We start from the raw sequence: 19,612 nt of genomic DNA, 5'->3' as shown, positions 1-19,612 counted from the left end.
TGGACATCTCTATGGAAATTACAAGAAAAGATTCAAATTGACCAGCCAGAACTTTTTTTTTTTAAGTTTATTTATTTATTTTGAGTGAAAGTAGGGGATGGGCGGCGGGGGGTGGGGGGGTGGGGGGGACAAAGAATCCAAAGCAGGCTCTGTGCTGACAGCAGCAAGCCCAATGCGGGGCTCGAACTCATGAACCATGAGATCATGACCTGAACTGAAGTCAGATGCTTAACCGACTAAGCCACCCAGGTGTCCTGACCAGCTAGAACTTTTATATTACATTAAATATTTCTGGAGAAATGTACCAACATGTAGATTCTTCCGTAACTTTAAAATGTTTTTGCTTTGGAAACAGTTTCTTAATTTGTTCTTAAACTAAGCACTGAAGGAATGATTTTACTCAAGGTCACACAATATATAGTGAAATAGCAAAAAAACAGAACTTATCTATGTATCTAAACTCCCTTTCAAGGATGATCACAATGATCTAGAGAATGTCCTCCTTTTAAGGAGGTAGCCGGCCCACCTATCAAGTGTCTTGCTTTCTACAGCACATGAGGCACTGTCGAGCAGCATTTCCAATATGTAAAATTTGATACATTTTAATTGAAAATATAACATAGGTAAAAAGGATGTGGGAGTGTTTGAAAAGAAACATAGTAAGTATATGAATCAAATGCAAACTATAAATAATTGCTAAGGGGATATGGAAAATGAAGTGATTTAAAAACTAGATTGATAATGGATAGAAGTTTACCGGAATAGGCAAATTTCATGCAGAGTTTTTAAAGCTGTAGTGGATTTGGATTGCCAGAGGGAAAAGATAACCAACCATTGATTCGTTCATCCAACACGTATTGAGTGCTCACTGTGTGCTACGTGCTAGGCACTGTTGAAGGCACTAGAGATAGAGCAGTCCGCAGAACTACTGCAGGGCAGGCCCAGGAACTGCATGTCCAAGGCGTGACAACTGGATAGGAACAGTCGACACAAATATGAGAGCAGAGAGAAATGAAAGAGAAAGGAAAAGAACTAGTAATGGGCTTATAGTAGAAGGCCTTAAATGCTAGGATGTTTTCTAAGTGGGAGAAAGATGTTTGGTATGAATTGAACTCCTTTGGTCAGTGTAGTCAGAATAGACTGCTTTTTTTCCCTTCTGCTGGTCAGCTCTCCTAGCTTCCTAGATAACTTTATAATGACCAGACTAACACAAACAAAATAAATACTGCACCTAGAAAGATTCCCAACTGAACTATGTGAAAAGCAAAAAGGGAAAGAAAGCAAAAAGTTGAATTTCATATCTCCTTTTATCTTTCCAGTGGTTATTATGTATAATGTCTCTTCCTAGCAACACTCTCCCATTCAGTAGATGTCTAGGTTGTGATTCAATTCCTGAAGGCTCTGTTCTTCTCCTTTCCTTGTAGGTGGAATCACTGAAAGGAGATTCTATTTAAATTCCTTTTTTTTAGTCAATCAGGTGTTCTTTATTCACCTAGCAATACTTCTCTACAGAGTTTGTATATGCTAGTGGGAAAAGGGGTAAGACAGGATGGGGACTAGGGAAAATACCAAGAGGCTGTAATGCAATACAAGCAAGGCAATGTAATGCAATGCAGTATAATACAAGAGCCTAGAACACAAACTAGACACTTAAGAGCTTTGGATTAAATGGGCAGTTTTAAAAATGAAAAGATACAGGTCTGAAGTATATAATAAAGAAGCAACTATAAGAAGTAACAAATTTAACACTTGTTTACCTATGGGAGGATAAGAAAATAAAGAAATGAACATAAGATAAGTTTGAAGGTCCGAAAATTTGTGTTGTCAACAAGAATAACTAAGAAATTTGGAAGAAATAGCTTGAAGGGAAAAAAATGAACTTACTGTCAGATCTAAATGGGATGTCACCAGAAGACAGAGGACTCAAGCTCTCTTGAGCAGCTGTTGGGCCTGTTACTGTACATGTGTAAGTCATCATCATATAGAAATTGATGGAAACTCAATGGACTAATGAGGAAATGCAGTGAAGAAGATCAAATGGCTATGTATGAACTTTGACTCTAAGATGAGGTATCAATTTCAAAGCAATTTCAAAGAAGGTGATCTATCTTTGGAACTCTTTCCTTCAGGTCAGATAAAGCTGTCCTTTATTAAATATCGACTCTTCATTTTGACTGACCCCTTAGTGAGGGAGTATAATAAAATGAATGAATAAAATTGAAAGATTTATTCTTACTGGATTATCTCATTGGAAGTTCTGCATTTTTTTTTTAAGTTTATTTTTTGAGAAAGAGAGTGGGAGCAGGGGAGAGGCAGAGAAAGAGAAGGGGGCAGAGGATCTGAGGCAGGCTCCACGCTGACAGCAGAGAGCACGATATGGGGCTTGAACTCATGAACCTTGAGATCATGACCTGAGCCGACTGAGCCACCCAGGCGCCCCTGGAAGTTACGAATTTTTAACTGAATGTCCTCCTAGCCAATTTATACACATTATGTGCCTTAAAATAAAACAAACAAAATAAGTATCTGCAACTTTTGACTGTGTACCTTTGTATAAAGGCCATGGCTTCAAAAAATATAGAATATAAAATATACATTAGCACAAGTCATTCAAACTATTTAAAAGTTAAATTTGGAGTTTTAAAAATATTTTTTTAATGTTTGTTTATTTTTGAGGGAAAGAGAGAAGACAGAGTGCGAGCAGGGGAGGGACAGAAAGAGAGGGAGACACAGAATCCAAAGCAGGCTCCAAGCTCTGAGCTGTCAGCACAGAGCCTGACACGGGCCTCAAACTCACAAACTGGGAGATCATGACCTGAGCCAAAGTTGGACATGTAACCGACTGAGTTACCCAGGTGCCCCTGGAGTTTGTTTTATGTAAAACTGTCAGGGTCAACGTGAATTTCCATTTCCAAAGCAAATCTTGGCTATGGAACCACGTGAATAGAAACTCACCTTTAAAGACGGTTCAATTTTAGAATGTGCTAGGCTACATGTTTCTTTAAATAGGAAAGGATCGGGGCGCCTGGGTGGCGCAGTCGGTTGAGCGTCCGACTTCAGCCAGGTCACGATCTCGCGGTCCGTGAGTTCGAGCCCCGCGTCGGGCTCTGGGCTGATGGCTCGGAGCCTGGAGCCTGTTTCCGATTCTGTGTCTCCCTCTCTCACTGCCCCTCCCCCGTTCATGCTCTGTCTCTCTCTGTCCCAAAAATAAATAAAAAAAAAAAACACACAAAAAAAAAAAACGTTGATAAATAGGAAAGGATCAGGTTCAATACTCCCTGAACTCAGGGTTTTTGTAATCTGTTTGATATATTTTCTGTACACAGGAGATTATATCATAAAATAATTTCACCATTTAATCATTAATCAGATATGGCTTTGGATTCCTATATTTATATAGAAGTACCTTCATAGTAGCTAACAGTAGAACATTTATTAGAATACTTTCTGTATGTTGGATACTGTGTTATGTGCTCACATATTTATTATCTCATTTAACACACAAAAACTCAATGAGGTATTACCCATCTCACAGATGGGCAAAACTGAGGCCCAAGTTAGGTTATATCTTCAAGGTAACCTAGATAATAAGTAGGCAGAACGAGGATTTGAGTTCAGATCTGATTCCAATGCCACTTTTCTTAACTAATACCATACTGACTCCAAAATTCACCTAAAAAAATATTTTTATTGTAAAAGTTTTATGTCTTTTGAACTCTGTTCAGTATAATGGAATACTTTATTTAGCAATTTACAAATGTTCCTGCATTCTTGCTTACTCTCATGACTTTAACCAAGAAAGTCTCGTTGGGGGCCACTTGGACCACATATCAAACCATATCTCCCACTCTAGTAACCATAATCTAAAACACACACTCACTCACTCACAGGAAAAGGAAGATATCATGGAAAAGTAAAAGAAATTCCTCCAGTTCAATTTTAGGGATATAGGAACATATCATCTGTTTAATTGTACTTATAGAAGTGCATAGACAAGTTACTGGCTTTAATATTAGCCTGAAAAGATCCTTCAAAGTCACACATTCAATCTCTTAGTTTCAAGAGAAACAGTTACTATGAATATCGAAAATGGAATTGTCAAGACAAAGCAACAATAATAATTTTTGAGCTCTTACTTGCTTATTGATGCTATATAGAGATAGAGATAGAAATAGATATTCTAATCTATAGTCAACAAACATGCCAGACAACACATTGAGTGGTAAAAGGGGTATGGGAAAAGTGGATCACATAGTCTGAGTTATCACTAGGATCATAGCATCAGGCCTGCTATTTAGCCACAAATCTAAGTGCAAGCAATCTAGTATAGAAGAGTATATAATTTTGGAATAAAACAAATTTGAGTTTAAATCTTGACATTACTTACAAATTCTGCGACCCTGGAAAATTTACTGCCTTTGTGAGTCACAGTTCTCTCATTTTGTAAACTGGAACTAAAACGCTGTACCCTTATCGATGTCATGAAGATCTATTCAAATAAGACTTCCCAGGTTCAAATTTCAGCTCCCTCACTCAGAAGTTTTGTGACTTAATGCCTCCTTTTCCTCATCTATAAAATGAGGATAATAATAGTCCCTACACCCCAAAGGGTTGTGAGGATTTAACACCTTAATATATTTAATTTTTTTTTTTTATTTGAGAGAGAGAGGGAGAGCACGGGAATGGGGGAAAGGGGCAGAGGGAGAGAGAATCTTAAGCAGGCCCCAAGCCCAATGCAAGGCTTGATCCACAACCCTGGGATCATGATCTGAGACGAAATCATGAGTAAGTGGCTCAACCAACTGAGCCATCCAAGTGGCCTCAACATCTTAATGTATTTAAAGTGCACATAGAAAATGATATATTTATGTATACTGTAATTCTTATTTAAAGCAACTACCTAGTACTTGCCCCTTAGTATGTTTCTAATAAATGTTAATTCCCTTTTATATTTCAATTGAAGTTATTTTCCCTTATTTTATAGATATATTTTTAAATGTATTAAGCTTAATAAAACTTTACTAAGGTAGAACTGATATTCAATAAACTGCACCTACTTAAGGTGTACAACTAATAACTTTTAACATGCATAGAATTGATAACTATACAACTGCTAAGTTTTAACATCTATACCCCTGTAAAACCGTCACCAGAATAAGAGTGAACATATCCATCAACCCTGAGAATTTTCCCTGCCTTTTTAAATCTCCTAGCACGTCTCTCGCCAAGCAACCACTGGGCCGTCTCCCCTTTTGTCCTAATAGATTAGTTTGCATTTTCTAGAATTTTATATTTTCTGCCTTTCGTCACTTAGAATATCGTTTTTAGATTCATCCAGGCTGTTGTATATAACAATACTTCATTACCTTTTAATGCTGAGTATTACATTGTAAGAATATATCACAATTTATCTGTTAATAGACATTTGACTTGTTTCAAATTAGAGATCGTTAAAAATAAAGCAACTGTGAATATTCATATACAGATGTCTATAGGAACATATGCTTTATTTTCTTGGGGAAATACCTACAATGAAATGGGTCATATATTAGTATATGTTTAACTTTTCAAGAAACTGCCAAACTGTTTCAAACTGATTATATCCTTTTACATCCCTATTAGAGGAGTATATCAAAGTTCTAATTCCTCCATATCCTTAACAACACTTTTCATTTTAGCTGTTCTAATAGATATGTATACATTTTTTGTAGATGGATATCCAGTTTCTCCATCATGGTTTTTATTCTGTTTCCCTAAGACTAATGAGGTTAATAAAGTTGGAACATCATTTCATGTACCTATTTGCTATCTGGGTATCTGCTTGGTGAAGGTACTGTTCAAGTCTTTTGCCCATTTTTTGAGACTTGTTTTCTCATTGTTGAGTTTTGAGAGTTTGAGAGTTTCTTTCACTTAAAAAAATTTTTTTTAACGTTTTTATTTATTTTTGAGAGAGAGCAAGACAAAGTATGAGCAGGGAAGAGGCAGAGAGAGAGGGAAACACAGAATCCAAAGCAGGCTCCAGGCTCTGAGCTGTCAGCCCAGACCCTGATGCGGGGCTCGAACTCACAGACCGTGAGATCATGACCTGAGCTGCAGTCAGGCACTCAACCGACTGAGCCACCCAGGCACCCCTATCTTTATTTATTTTTTAAGTGATATCTATGCCCAACGTGGGGCTAGAACTCATGACCCCGAGATTAAGAGTCAAATACTCTACAACTGAACCAACCAGGCACCCTGAGAGTTTGTTACATTCTTGATACAAATTCTTTATTACATGCTTTGCAAATATTTCTCTCAGGCTGGGCCTTGTCTCCTTTAGCAGTATATTTTAAAGAATAGAAGTTTGTAAAAATTGACTAAGTCCAATCTCTCAATTTGTTCATTCATAGATTGTGACTTTTATTGTCACATCTAAAAAATCTTTGTCTAACTCAGAGTCACAAAAATTTTCTTACGCTTTCTTCCAGAAATTAAAAAAAAAATTTTTTTTTTAAGTTTATTTAATTTTGAGAGACAGAGAGAGACAGAGCAAGCAGGGGAGGGGCAAAGAGAGAGGGAGACACAGAATCCAAAGCAGGCTCCAGGCCCTGAGTTGTCAGCACAGAGCCCGACGTGCAGCTCCAACTCATGAGCTGTGAGATCATGATCTGAGCCAAAGTTGGACGCTCAACCAACTGAGCCACCCAGACCCTCCTCTTCCAGAAATTTAACAGTAATTTTAAGCTTTATGTTTAGGTCTGTGATCAATTTGGGGTAAATTTTTATACAAGGTTTGAGATGTAAATCAAAGTTCCTATTTTTATGTATGGATATCCAGTTCTTCTAAGCACAATTTGTTAAAAACAAACTATTCTTTATTCATTGAATTACCTTTGCACTTTGTCAAAAACCTGTTGTCCTTATATATGTGGGTCTATTTCTGGACTCTACATTCTGTTACATTAATCCATTTGTCTATTTTTACACTAATACCACTCTGTTTTGATTACTGTAGATATGTAATAAGTCTTAAAATCAGGTAGTGTCAGTCCTCCAACTTTGTTCTTGTTATCAAAGTTAACTGGGCTATTCTACATCTTTGCATTTCTATATGAATTTTAGAATCAGCTTGTAAGTTTCTTTCTTCCTTCCTTCCTTCCTTTCTTTCTTTCAACCTACTGGGATTTTGATTTGGATAGTGTTGAACCTACATATCAATTTAAGGAGAGCTGACATGTTAATGATATGAACCCACTGAGCCAGGAAAATCTGTCCAATTATTTAAGTTGTCTTTACTTTCTCTAACCATACTTGCGGTCTTTAGTGTATAGGTCCTTTGTGCCTTTTATCATATTTATTCCTAAGTATTTCATATTTTTTATGCTATTGTAAAGGCTATATATTTTTTGTATTTCCATTTTCAGTTGTTTGTTGCTAGAATGTAGAAATACAAATTATTATATATTTATCTTGTATCCTGCAATTTTGCTACATTCACCTATTAGTTCTAGTAAGTTTTGTCGATTCCACCAAATGGAACAGATGGATGATTATGTCAGTTTTATTTCTTCCTTTCCAATACGAATATGTTTTTTTTCTTTTCTTGCCTGATTGCATGGCAGAACCTCCAATGTTGAATAAAAGTGGTAAGAACAGACATTACTCTGTTGTCCTGAAATTACAGGAAAAGCATGCAGTCTTTCGCCGATAGGCATGAGATTATCTGTAGGTTTTCTATAAATGCACTTTATGTGGTTGAAGAAGTACCCTTGCATTCTAAGTTTGCTGAGTTTTTAAATTGGGAATGAATATTGGATTTTGTCAGATGTTTTTTCTGCACCTATTGAGATGATCAGCTTTTCTTTTTTAGATTAATGTGGTGAGTTATAATGATTGATTTTTGAATGTTAAACCAATCTTATACTCTTAGAATAAATCCCACCCAATTAAAATATTATCCTTTTTATATATTGTTGGATTTAATAAAATTTTGTCTAGAATTTTTTACATCTGTGTTCATGAGGGAAATTGTCCAGAGTTTTCTTTTCTTGTAATGTCTTTGTGTGGCTTGGGTATCAGGGTAATGCTGGCCTCCAGAAGAAGCCTGAAAACATTCCTTTCTCTTTACTTTTGTGAAAGAGCTCACAGCGATTGGTTGTTTTGTTTTGTTTTTTTTCTCTAAATATTGTAAGGATTCACTAGTAAAATCCTATGGACCAGAATTTTTCTTACAGGAATGTTTTAAACTAAAAGTTCAATTTTGGGGAAATAAATATATAACCATTCGGGTTATATATTTCTTCTTGAGTCAGCTTTGGTAGTTTATGTCTTTCAGGGAATTTGGCCATTTCATCTAAGTTGTTAATTTTTTTTTTTTTTTTTTTTTGCCTAAAGTTGTTCATAATATTCCTTTATTATCCTCTAAATATCTGTAGAATTTGTAATGACGTCACCTCTCTCATTTCTGACATTGGTATTCCTGATAAGTGTCTTCTCTTTTTTTTTTTTCCCTAACCAGTCTAGCCAAAGGTTTATCAATTTTGCTGATCTCAAACAACCAAGCTTTGATTCCTTAGATATTCTCAATTAATCTTTGTTTTCTATTTCATTAATTTCCACCTTCATCTTTATTATTTCATTTCTTTGGCTTCTCTGTGTTTGATTTGTTCTTTTCTAGTTTCTTACGGTGGAAGTTAGGTCATTGCTTTGAGATTTTTTTGTATTTTTTAATGTAGGCAGTTCATTGGTATAAATTAAGATACGTTGTATTTTTATTTTCATTCAGGTCAAAATACTTTCTAATTTCACCTTGGATTTCTTCTTTAATCAGTGGGTTACACAGAAGCATGTGATTTACTTTCCAAATATTTAGGGATTTTCCAGTTAGCTTTCTGCTATTGATTTCTAATTTAATTCCATTGTGGTGAAAGGACATAGTTTGCATGACTTAAATCCTCTAAAATATATTGAGACATATTTTATGGTCTAAAACAGAGACTGGCAAACTTTTTCTATAAAGGATCAGACAGTAAATAGTTTAAGCTTTATGGGTCACACAGTCTCTTCTGTTACATATTTTTTCTTTTTTAAGAAACCTTTCAAAATGTGAAAACCATTCTTAGTTCATAGGCCATATAAAACCAAGCTAGATTTGGTCCCATAGTCATACTTTGCTAACCCCTAACCAAGAATATGGTCTCTTTGGGTAAATGTTTCATGTACTCTTTTTGAAGAGAACGTGTATTCTTCTGTTTGTGGAATGTTCTAGTGTTGAGTTTACTATGTCCTTGCTATGTTTCAACTTGTCCTAGCAACTATTTAAGAGGATTATTATTTAATAATAATAATTTAATTATTATGGAATTATTTAATTATTGAAGCAATTATTAAAATCTCTGGCTATAATTATAGATTTGTCTGTTTCTGCTTACAGTTCTATCAGTTTTTGCTTCACATATTTTGGACCTTTTATCATTTGGGGCATAAACATTTAGGATTATCACATCCTCCTAATTAACTGACTTCTTTATTGTTATGAAATGACTTTCTTTACCCCAGTTATACCCTTTGCTCTGAAATCTTACTTTGTTTTTACTATGTTAATACAGCTCCACCAGTTTCTTTTGACTAATGTGAGCATCAGCATGGTATATCTTTTACCATCCTTTCATTCTTAACATTTTTGTATCTCTATATATAAAGTGTGCTGGGTCTTTCTTGCTATCCAACCTGACAGTCTGTACTCTTTGGGATTTTTAGATCATTTACATTTAGTGTGATTACGGACATAATTAAATTTAAGCCTATCATCTTGCTATTTTCTTTTTTTTTAATGTTTTATTTTTTTATTTTGAGAGAGAAAGAGCATGAGCAAGGGAGGGAAAGAGAGAGAGGGAGAGAGAGAGAATTCCAAGCAGGCTACACACTGCCAACACAGAGCCCAACATGGGGCTGTATCCCACGAACCATGAGATTATGACCTGAGTCAAGAGTCAGACACTCAACCAACCCAGGCACCCCCTCGTCTTGCTAACTTCTATTTGTTCCATTTGTTCTATGTTCCATCTGTTCATTGCTCCTTTTCTCCTTTTTCTGCCTTCTTTTGGATTGAGTACTTTTTTTTTTTTTTAAAGTTTATTTCTGTTGAGAGAGAGAGAGAAGCAGGGAAGGGGAAGAGAAAGAAAGAGAGAGAGAATCCTGTCAGCACTAAGCATGACACAAGACTCGAACTCACAAACTGTGAGATCACAACCTGACCCGAAACCAAAAGTTGGACACTTAACCAACTGAGCCACCCAGGCGCCCCTGGATTGAGTACTTTTTTATGATTCCATTTTTTGTCCTTTTGGCTTATTAGCCATAACTGTTTTGTTATTATTCTACTGGTTGCTTTAGGGTTTATAGTCTACATATTTAATTTATCACAATTTACTTTCAAGTAAATTTATACCACTTCACATATAATAAAGGAACCTTATAATATCATATTTCCATTTTTCTCCTCCTGGTCTTTATGCTATTACTGACATATATTTACTAATGCATATTATAAATCCCATAATACATTGCTATTGTTTGTGTTTAAATCGTTATCTTAAAAGAGAATTAAATGGGAAAAAAAAACTTACATATTTGGCCATGTAGTTACCTTTTCCAGTGCTCATCATTCCTCTGTGTAGATCTGTATTTCCATCCGGTATCATTTCCTTTCTGTCTGAATGACTTTCTTTAACATTCTTGAAGTGCAGTCTGTTGGATATGATATTAAATTTTCATTCTGTGAATTTTCAGTCTTTCCAACACTCTCAGGTTCAAAGTGAGTAATCACCAATCTACTCCCTACCATACACTACTGTAAATAGCCTGGGCTAAACTATAAAAGAGAAAACTGAAAAGGAGGAGCATATTGTACAACCATAAATAACCTGGAACCTTTCCTCTAAAAGTCCAGTTTAGGACAAAGGAAACTTATGGTATGCCAGGGTGTCAAAAGCCACTGAATAAATATGGGGCATCTTCTTAGATATCAATTTTATATTCCAAGATTTTAAAAAAATTTATAAGCATATTTACACTAAACATAGGGCTTCTATGGTATATAACGCAACCTTTATATTAAATTTAAGACAAGAAACTGAAGAAAATTCTAGTTTGGGATCAAGCATTCTAAGGCAATTATTCACTTTTCTCTACTATTAACCACACTTTTATGAAAAAGTTTGAGAAGCTGTGAACTTGATTATTCATGATTTATTAAAACCTCTCCTAAAATTGGATGCTGTCAACAAATATGTAGGTTATTCATAGAGGTTTTTATTTAATTTGAATATGCATTTCTGAATTGACCACTGTATCCTGTTATTCAGCTCATGAATCATTTCTTATTGTGCTCATGAAAAGTAAACTTAATTCCAAGTTTTTAAAATACCCATCATTGGGGTGCCTGGGTGGTTCGGCCAGTTAAGTGTCCGACTCTTGATTTCAGCTTAGGTCATGATCTCATGGGTTATGGGATCAAGCCCCATGTCGGGCTCTGCTCTGACAGGGCAGAGCCTGCTTGGGATTCTTTCTCTTCCTCTCTCTCTGCCCCTCCCCCCCCCCCCCCCCCACACATGCACTCTCTCAGAATAAATAAATAAGCTAAAAAAAAAACCTATCATTATTCCTGTGAAGGACTTTTACTTACCAGTTCTTACTTTTGTGGATATCAGCATGCCTACACGTCATTCAGTACCTGCAACACTGTCCAATTTTCTGAATCCAATCCAGAATTGAATAAGAATACACATAACAAGTCTGTTAGAAATAGGCCTAAAACAAAGAAAAATAAGCTGGCTATGAAGACCCTACCAGAAAATCCACTTCTAAGACTGCATCCTAAGGAAATAAAGCAAAAATTTAACTGTTAGATTGTCCCTTTTAAAAATAGAGAAAAAAACACATATAATATCCCCAAAGAAGATACTACTTAAATTATGGTATATCCTTATTTTATGTGGAATACTTAGCCATTAAAGGATATTATAGCTGAATATTTATTGCCAGGATAAACAACAAACAGGTATGAAAATTTAATAAAAGGGGCTAACAGTGGTTATTTCTGGGTTTGGATTATGAAGTTTTTTTCTACATCTTGTTCATCTTGTTGTATATTCTTTAGTATCAACTGCTTGTAATAAGAAAAACCCAAAGTTTCCAAAAATACTAATTCAACACGAATATTTGTTCAAAATGATGAGGTCATCATTTGTTTATCCATTAATCAACAAATATTTGCAATATTATGTAAGACATAGTCCTTGCCCTCGTGACTCTTAATTTGTGAGAGAGAAAAAGGCTATAATGAACAATCTTGGAAACTTTTTATTCTTCTGTTTCATTCCCATTACTTTATTGCCCAGTCACTCTCTCTTATTTATAGTGGACTTTGGCACTTGGCTTTCAGTATCTGTCTCCCCTGCATTTCCTGCCATGATGTGCCAGTTCAGTGTCCATATGGACAACCTATCCAACAACAACCTTGAATTCTGACTCCACCAGCTTACAACCATTTCATTCAGTGATCCATACCCAGAGCCACACCTTCAACCTTCTGATCATCAAGAAATTGTTCCACAACCTTAGACTCCAATATTCTTGATCTGTGACCACCACCTATCATTCCAATTTTTTCACTCCCTTCCTCTCTAAACACTTGCTTTCTTACCTTATTTTAACCTCTGTTCCTCAACCATTCCCTTTTCTTTTTTTCAGACCACTGTCTCCAGCATAGCTTCATATCTTTTCCTATCTAGCTTAGTTTCCCAGATACATCAGTCTCTCCTGCTAATAACCTTGCCCCTGGCTAATTCCCTCTCCCATTCCTTAGGACATATATTTTATGCCACTTTATTTCAACTCCAACTTGCTACTTCCCCTATGCCCTTATCTTTTATGTCTCCTTTACCAGAAAAAAAAAAAAAATCAAAACTATAAGCTACATACCTCGTAACCTTCTTGCTCCACATTTATAAGTTATACATTTAATTATCTTCACCTCCTTCCTTCTAATCTCAGAGGAAGTATCCTTTTCTTCCAGGTCAACTCCTTTACTGCACACCTGATCCCACATTCCCTAATCTCCTATAGATCTTTCTTTACCTTTATTCCTCCTTCTTTCTAATCTCTTCTGTCTGCTGACTCTCCCCACATTTTATAAATATTAAACTCTCTTCACTGTAAAATCTCCTCCTCAATTCTATAAACTACTCCCTACAATGATCCTTTATTTCTGTTTTCAAGAAGAAATGAAGAGCCTTGAAATAATATAAATCTGCTGTAATTTTTCTCAATTTAAAATAATTTTCAACCCAACACAGAATTCTGCCACCATCAATGAATGTATTGAAAGCATACTAGCAAACGTTACTAATGACAAAATTGCCAAATCCCATGATCTGCTTCAATTTACTTGACCTGTCTTTATATTCTGATAATCCTAACTCCTTTTTTCCTGAATCCTCTCTCCCATTGGCTTCTAGAACATTGAGCTCCGTTGGTGTCCCCTTCCATCCTTCTGCTTGTTGTTCTTAATATATATTTTTTTGCTGCCTTCTCTTACTCTGCCCACTTAATAATGTTAGTTCTCATTTCCTCTCACTATATTCAGTCTCTATGAGGAATGGCATCCAGTTCCCCCCAACTTTCAACATCCACCTCTGAGTGGTCACTTCTTAGTGACTCCACTTCTAGCCCCAGCCTTTCTCTTAAGCTTCAGATGTACATGCTGAGCTTCCCTACTGAACTTTTCTATATGGATATCCCAGTGACAGTCTTCCATATTAAATGTCTTCACTGAACGTCTTATCTCCTTCCCCTTTCCCAGTTTTCTAGTCCACGCCCTTATACACACATACACATAAACTAAAATCCCCAGCCTTCCTCCATTTGCCTCTATGCTGGTTAATTATACCACTGTTGTACTCTACAACCAAGTGAGGAACCAGGCAGTCATTATAGATTCCTCCTCATCTCTATCCCATTACTTCCCTACTCCAAAATTTCATTATCTCCCCCCATGACTGTAAAACCACACAAAACTACTTTCATTTACTTAAATAATTAGAACACATTTTACATTTCCCCTAGTATTTAAATTATGAAATTACAGGGGCACCTGGATGGCTCAGTCAGTTAAGCATCTGACTTTGGCTCAGGTCATGATCTCACTCTTGGTGATTTTGAGCCCCGCATCGGGCTGTGTGCTGACAGCTCAGAGCCTGGAGCCTGCTTCAAATTCTGCGTCTCCCACTCTCTCTGCCCACCCCACCCCACCCCCCCCCCCCCCCGCTCATACTCTGTCTCTCTCTCAAAAAATAAAATAAATTATGAAATTACAACCATGTTACCTTATTAGCAAACTAAGAAGGCTTATACAGAAACATAAATAGCCTCCACTATTCCAAGATCAGAAACCTTGTTTATACTCCTATACCTAAGTGTTTATCACACAGCAGTTGTTGCTTTACTATCTGTTCACTTTTGAATAAGGTAAGCATGGCATACTTAAAGATAACCATAATAATTATTAAGCTGCATATTAAACCGTTGGATAAATAATAGGATTCATATTAATTTTAAATAACAAAATACAATTTTATACCTTGTTAGTTCATCAGAAATTCTTTAAAACGTGTACCACACACATAGCTATATACATAAACCAAATTAGGAATTAGATAAACTAACAAACTGAGTTTTCTCTATAAACTGAGCTTCCTTTTATTCCTTTCCTGTCACTGACACCATCACCCTATCTATGCTCCCAAAATGATGAAAGCAAAGGCATCCTTGTAGCTACTCTTGGAGTAAGAATAGTATGGCCTAGGTGGATCAGAGGGCTCCCGCTGCCTCCCCAAATCTTTTCTGCTTTGCTTTCTGATGCCTGAGAGATGGAACCATCTATTCCACAAAAAAACTGCAATTTTCCTGAAGGAGAGACACAAAGTATAGTATTTAATAATGCTAATAAATGAATGTACTTCAATAATACCAAGACACAAAAAACAAATGTAGAGCCTTCCTTTGTCAACTGGGAAAGGAGGGAGGAAAGTAGTATATTGTTAAGGGGTCTTCACAAACAATGCCTTCCAAATCATTCCTGATTTTTTTAATATTCTTTAATGCACATGTATTTTGTAGTGGGGGGGGGGGGATTTTTCAAAAGAGAGTCCACAGGTCTAGTTTCAAGGGCAAATAAAAGTTATTCACAAAGTATTTTTATATCAAGTGATTTAGAAGAAGCTTTGAACTTTATCATAATTAACAACTGTATGTACTAACATTTTCTACGTCTAAAGGATTAAACTTTAGGAACTTTCAGTTTTATATTCCTTTCCTTTTGAAGGAAATAGGAGTATAAAGATAGATGGGAGGATCATTAGATGTAGTCACATGCTACAAGAATTTCTTGTCAGGAAAAAGTTTTGTATCTGCCATAGTATAGTATGAGTAGTTTTGCAGTTTATTAAAAATATTGCAGTTAAGTCACATGAGCTTTGAGTTGTTCTGCCAATGGCATAAACATCTAACGGTTTAAAAAAAAAATCTATGTTTATAAAATACATCCTCTAAAAAGGAAAAAAAAATTAGTACGCATGATACTTCAAACCTCTTATGTTTCTTTAAGAGTTTCTTTAAAATTAGGTGTATGCTCTATATATACCATCCTGAGTTCACAGGGTCAAAAGTTAACAGTATAGAGTCATCAAGTAAATTAAATGTTAACAGCAAAAATTAAAGGACTTAAATTAAAAACATAGGGTCTAATCCTATGATGAAGAAAAGTGAGGAAAAAGTGTTCCCACAAGAGCTGTAAACTGTTCACCTATTTAAAATAAATTACTTCTTCAGAGCTGCCTTAAAAAGTTAATTTGTTTTAAACACATAAGCATTTCTTTGCCAAAAAAGAATGCTGTATTTTTTCTCCTCATTTCCCTATAGATTTGTACTACATGAAAGAAATAATGTTTTACATATTAAGAATAGAAATGTAGCGTGAGGCTCAATTGTCACAGAGAACTCATCACACGTTCTCAGTCATATCTCCAAGAGACCAGAGAGGGTCTCAATTTTACTTCTGTTTACTAAAAATAAGAAATGAATGCTAATAAATTCCTGGCTCCCTGTCCTCCTCAACTTCTAGGCCAAGGCTCACCCCAAGTCAATAAAGTCTCTGAGAAGGTCATGAGTTATAATTTTTTAAAGTTTTTACTCAACGTAAAGTTTATTTTATTAAAACCCTTCAATTTTCTTTTGATAAAGGATCAATAGATCCATCTCTATTATTTACAAGTCCTTTTTATTCTCTTATATTGTTCCCCAAATATCAACATTTTAATGGCTAGGACAAAAACTTAACTAATGCTTAGTATATTTCAGACCATATAGGGTATAGGATTTACTGTTCTAGGTGTGTCACTTTTTGAGAGGGGCTCTGTTAAACTGCAGCATAACCATTTACTTTTTTTTAAGTTTATTTAGTTTTTTTTTTAGTAATCTCTACACCCAACATGTAGAACTCATGCCCTGACTCTGAGGTCAGGAGTCACATGCTCTTCCGACAGAGCCAGCCGGGAGCCCCATTAGTGGTCATATTTAAAGAGTTATCACACGTAGGTGGTTATGAATTTATACTCAGTAGCTGCAGGGGGCACTCTGACAATGGGTAGCAGCTTTTACAAAGAGGTATGCTTTAACTGATATGATTCTATGACTCTATTATTTTAAAAACAATATTCTAAAACTCTGTATTTAATATTTCATCTAAAGACAGCAGGTTCACACAATTTTAAAAGGTAGGCAACTGAAATAAGTGGATTTATCCTTTTTCCAGGTATCCTTATTGGTAAAGGGGGTGGGGGAGTTCATACTTCTTCAGTAAATATTAACCATTATTAATTGTAAATGAATTTTAGTTCAGTCACATACTCTGTGCTCAAGAATATGGAAGCAAAACAATTCTTCATATGGGGGGAAAAAGCCTTTATACCTCCACAACCTTAAATCAGAGTTGAAAATATGTATGAATCTTTTCTACTTCCATAATACTCACTCATAATATGATTTTTTAATTGAAATAGATATTTGCCTAATTTTCTTAAACATTACAAGAACTTAAAATACATAGATCATTCCTAAGCTATAATACTATATGCTTGATTTAATAAATCATTCTACATTTAATTTATATCTTCCTGGGGTTAAAACTATGACTTACTGGTAAAAACTGTCACCTCAAGCAAGTTAGGATTACCATCCCAGGCACTGAAGTTAATTATCAGAGCCCCCCTAAAAGGGGTGATCTTACAGACATGACTCCCAGATTCAAATTACATATAATTTAAATCTTCCATCTACCGCTAAGATTGTAGCTAACTTTCATCACTAGTTTGTTTTGCATCTTTGGATACCTTAAGATCATCTAGTTGGATTCTCCATAGCTCTCAAGTTTTATGACTATGATCACAACACTAAACTCATGGTAACAAATGGGATCTAATTCTTTATGAACAAGAGAAGCAAATGTTTTTAAAAAGCAGATTTATAAGAATTGTGTGACCCATCCATCCATCAGCACCCTCCAGTCCCTTAACAACATCCTCAATTATTGATTTTTTTTAAATGTTTATTTTTGAGAGAGAGAGAGAGAGAGTGCTTGCAAGTGGGGTAAGGGCAGAGAGGGGGAGACAGAATGTGAAGCAGGCCCCAGGCTCTGAGCTGTCAGCGCAGAGCCTAATGCAGGGCTCGAACCCACGAACTATGAGATCATTACTGAGCCATGAGATCATGATCTGAGCCCAAGTAGACACTTAACCAACTGAGCCACCCAGGCACACCTCAATTGTTGATTTTAAAAAGTAATTCCATAACAATGAGATAGATAGTGAAAACTTACAAACCTCTACTTTCACTTCCAAGTTTTGCTTTTACAAATACTTTTTTTTGTTGTTGTTTTTCTTCTGTTAACTGTATTTGTTAACTGTTCAATTTTTCTTTTCTTTTTTTAATGTTTATTTATTTATTTTTGAGAGAGAGAGTGAGTGAGTGAGCAGGGTAAGGGCAGAGAGACAGGGAGAGAGAGAATCCTAAGCATTCTCTTGGAATGAGAAGAGATCGTACTCTCAGCCAAAATCAAGAGTTAAGAGTTGGCTGCTTAACCAACTGAGTTACCCTGGCGCCCCTCTATCTTTCTTAGAGACTTATCTCTTTATACATGGAGGATATTAACCCATTATCTGCTTTATAGGTTAAAAATATTTTTCAGTTTGTCATGTCTTTAATATTTATAGTGAATTTTTTCCTGTGTATTTTTTGTGTAGCTACCAAACAATGATCTCCAAGATTCTGTGTTGAACCTTTTTATCATTCTGCATATCTCAGTGGCCTCATCCAATCCCATAGTTTAAACTACCATCTACAATTGATCAACTAGTAAATCTATAGACAACATGCAAACCAAAGCTTTCCCCTAAATTCCAGACTTCTAAATAAAATCCAATCCTAATATGTAGTTATCTATAAAGTGAGGATGGGGGGGATGTACTTAGCCCACAGGCATCTCAAAATCAATACTTCATATATCGAAATCCATCAAACCTAGTTTCCTTATCTCAGGAAATGGCACCCACAGCTACTCAGCTGCCCACACCAGAAACCTAGGAGTCCTGTGACATACCTCCTTCTTGCTCTTCTCCATATATAAAGCCTCCTAAACCTCCTCTTTAGTCTTATCTTCCAACTTCTTCCATCTTTACTTACTCCGCTCTAGCCATATGGGCATTGAATGTACCAGTCCTTCCAGCTCAGGATATTACCATATGTTCTTCCTTTGCTTAGAATGTTCTTCCTTTTTGTCCTAGCTAATTCCTAAGCCTTGGCTTAACTGTCCAACCTTAGGAAAGCCTTGCTTAAACCTCCAGTGTTAGGTAGGTCTCCATAGTGTATGCTTTCATTGCATCTGTATTTTTCTGTTACAGTACTTATCACAGTTGTAATTTGTATGACTATTAACTTACACATTGTTTCTCTCACTAGACCACACCACAAGAACTGTGACTATTTTGTCACCCCACTTATATGCTCAGTACCTTGCACAACACATGACACAGAAGAGGTGCTAAAAATAGTTACCTAGAAATACCTACATATTAATACTGAATAAATAAATCCAATCCCTTTTGAACTTCATTTCACTCCCATTTCTACTTCTTTCGTTCAAGTACTATTTATTGCTTGCCTGGATACCACGATAGCCTCTGGAGGATCTGACCACTGCTCTCACATTTTCTTTTTCTTGCTTTCTTTTTTTAAAAAATTTTTAAGTTTACTTATTTATTTTGAGAGAGAAAGCCCGAGTGGGGGAGAGAAGAGAGAGAATCCCAAGCAGGCTCCCACGCTATGAGAGCCGGATGCGGGGCTCGAACCCACCAACCATGAGATCATGACCTGAGATGAAATTAAGAGTCACGCTTAACCAAGTGAGCCACCCAGGCACCCCTGCTCTCACATTTTCTAATCTGTTCTCCAGTATCCTTGTTAAGGTGAGTTTCTAAAATATAAATCTGATCATTTTACTCACAGGTTTAAGATT

At 35.8% G+C, this 19,612-nt stretch overlaps 1 long non-coding RNA gene across 4 annotated transcripts in view; it reads right to left on the bottom strand.

Moving 5' to 3' along the window:
• Positions 1–19,612, bottom strand: part of LOC109265975 (uncharacterized) — a 38,284-nt gene that overhangs the window by 12,680 nt on the left and 5,992 nt on the right. For 3 of the 4 annotated variants that reach the window (XR_002079441.2, XR_002079447.2, XR_002079445.2), the window contains 2 exons: positions 11,669–11,793; positions 10,631–10,731 (listed from right to left, as the gene is read on the bottom strand). This is a non-coding gene — a long non-coding RNA (uncharacterized LOC109265975). Of the gene's footprint in view, positions 1–10,630; positions 10,732–11,668; positions 11,860–19,612 lie in introns of all 4 variants that reach the window. The other variant, XR_002079442.2, reaches the window with a different exon arrangement.

Source organism: Panthera pardus, unplaced genomic scaffold (assembly GCF_024362965.1).
Source record: "Panthera pardus isolate Hobbes unplaced genomic scaffold, ASM2436296v1 HiC_scaffold_1, whole genome shotgun sequence".
NCBI classification, from domain to species: Eukaryota; Metazoa; Chordata; class Mammalia; order Carnivora; family Felidae; genus Panthera; species Panthera pardus.
The sequence above is the reverse complement of the archived record's forward strand: the minus strand, read 5'-3'. Positions and strand labels throughout refer to the sequence as shown.